The following is a 3,123-nucleotide window of genomic DNA, read 5'->3' as shown; positions in this document are numbered from 1 at the left end:
ACTCTACTCTACACCACTACTCTACTCTACACCACTACTCTACACTACACCACACCACTACTCTACACTACACCACTACTCTACACCACTACTCTACACCACTACTCTACTCTACTCTACACTGCACCACTACACTACACTACACTACACTACACTACACTACACTACACTACACCACTACTCTACTCTACTCTACACTACACCACTACTCTACACTACACTACTCTACACTACACCACACTACTCTACACCGCACTACACCACACGACATCACTACACTACACAACACTACATCACTACACTACTCTACACGACACTACACTACACTACATCACTACACTACACTACTCTACACTACACTATACTGCACTACACTACACCACACTACATCACTACACTACACTACACTACACTACACTACTCTACTCTACACTACACTACACTACACTACTACTCGACACTACATCACTACACTACACCTCTACACTACACTACTTTACACTACACCACACGACTCTACACCACACCACTACACTACACCACTACCTACACCACACCACTTCACCACACCATACTATACTGCACTATACTACACGATACTACACCACTGCACGATACTACACTATACTATATGATACTACACTATACTATATGATACTACACCTCTACTCTACACTACACCACTACTCTACACTACACTACACCACTACACTACACAACTACACTACACTGCACCACTACACTACTCTAAACCACTATACTATACAACACTACAAAACTATACACCACTATACCACAATACACTATTCTACACTACACTGTACTACACTGCACCGCTATACTACTCTACTCTACACCACACAACACTATACTGTACTACACCATACTATCCGACACCGCTACACTATAATATACAATACTACACCACTACACTATACTACAATATACTACACTATACTATACTATACCACACTGTAATATACTATACATCACTGTGTTATGCCACACTGTAATATACTATACCATACAATACTACACCACACCACACCACACCACTATACTTTACTACACTACGCTACACCACTACTCTACACCACTACTCTACACTACACTACACCACACCACTACGCTACTCTACACCACTACTCTACACTACACTACACTACACTACACTACAACACACCACTACTCTACTCTACACCACTACGCTACTTTACACCACTACTCTACACTACACAATGCTACACCACACCACTACGCTACTCTACACCACTACTCTACACTACACTACACTACACTACAACACACCACTACTCTACTCTACACCACTACGCTACTCTACACCACTACTCTACACTACACAACGCTACACCACACAACTGCGCTACTCTACACCACTACTCTACACTACACTACACTACAACACACCACTACTCTACTCTACACCACTACTCTACTCTACACCACTACTCTACTCTACACCACTACTCTACACTACACCACACCACTACTCTACACTACACCACTACTCTACACCACTACTCTACACCACTACTCTACTCTACTCTACACTGCACCACTACACTACACTACACTACACTACACTACACTACACTACACCACTACTCTACTCTACTCTACACTACACCACTACTCTACACTACACTACTCTACACTACACCACACTACTCTACACCGCACTACACCACACGACATCACTACACTACACTACATCACTACACTACTCTACACGACACTACACTACACTACATCACTACACTACACTACTCTACACTACACTATACTGCACTACACTACACCACACTACATCACTACACTACACTACACTACACTACACTACTCTACTCTACACTACACTACACTACACTACTACTCGACACTACATCACTACACTACACCTCTACACTACACTACTTTACACTACACCACACGACTCTACACCACACCACTACACTACACCACTACCTACACCACACCACTTCACCACACCATACTATACTGCACTATACTACACGATACTACACCACTGCACGATACTACACTATACTATATGATACTACACTATACTATATGATACTACACCACTGCACGATACTACACTATACTATATGATACTACACTATACTATATGATACTACACCACTGCACTATACTACACGATACTACACCACTGCACGATACTACACTATACTATATGATACCACACTATACTATATGATACTACACCACTGCACGATACTATATGATACTACACCACTGCACGATACTATCCTACACTATACTATGCTGCACTATACTTTACTACACCGTGCTATGTTACACTATGCTATGCTACACCGTAATATACTATCCCATACTATACTACACCACAAAACTATACCATGCAACACTATACTATACTACACGATACTACACCACTATGCCATACTATACTACACCGCACTGCTACACTATACTATACTATGCTGCACTATACTATACTACACACTTACACTATACTATACTATACCGTACTACACCGCTGCACTGTACTATCCTGAACTATACTATACCACGCTATACCATACTATGCTACACCACTATAATATACGACACCATACCACACTACATCATACTACACTATGCTACACTGTGCTACACTTTACCTTGCTATGCTATACTACACAACACTTTGCTATACTCTGCTATACTTTGCTATTCTGCACCACTGCAATATACTATACCATACTGCACCTTTACACTATACTATGCTGTGCTACACCACTGCGCAATACTACACTATACTACACCACTACGCTATACTATACTACACCACGCCACTATGCTATACTACTCTATTGTGCACCCCCGCACTATACCATACTATGTTATACCATGCTATACTATTGTGCACCGCTGTACTATACTATACTATACTGTACTATGCCACACTGTACTATATTATACTGTACTATGCCATACTGTACTATATTATACTGTACTATGCTATACTGTACTATACTATACTGTACTATGCTATACTGCACTATGCCATATTGGACTATACTATACTGTACTGTGCTATACGGCACTATACTATACTATACTATACTATACCATGCT

The sequence above is a fragment of the Oncorhynchus keta genome, chromosome 35, assembly GCF_023373465.1.
Source record: "Oncorhynchus keta strain PuntledgeMale-10-30-2019 chromosome 35, Oket_V2, whole genome shotgun sequence".
NCBI classification, from domain to species: Eukaryota; Metazoa; Chordata; class Actinopteri; order Salmoniformes; family Salmonidae; genus Oncorhynchus; species Oncorhynchus keta.
Note: the sequence above shows the minus strand (reverse complement) of the source record.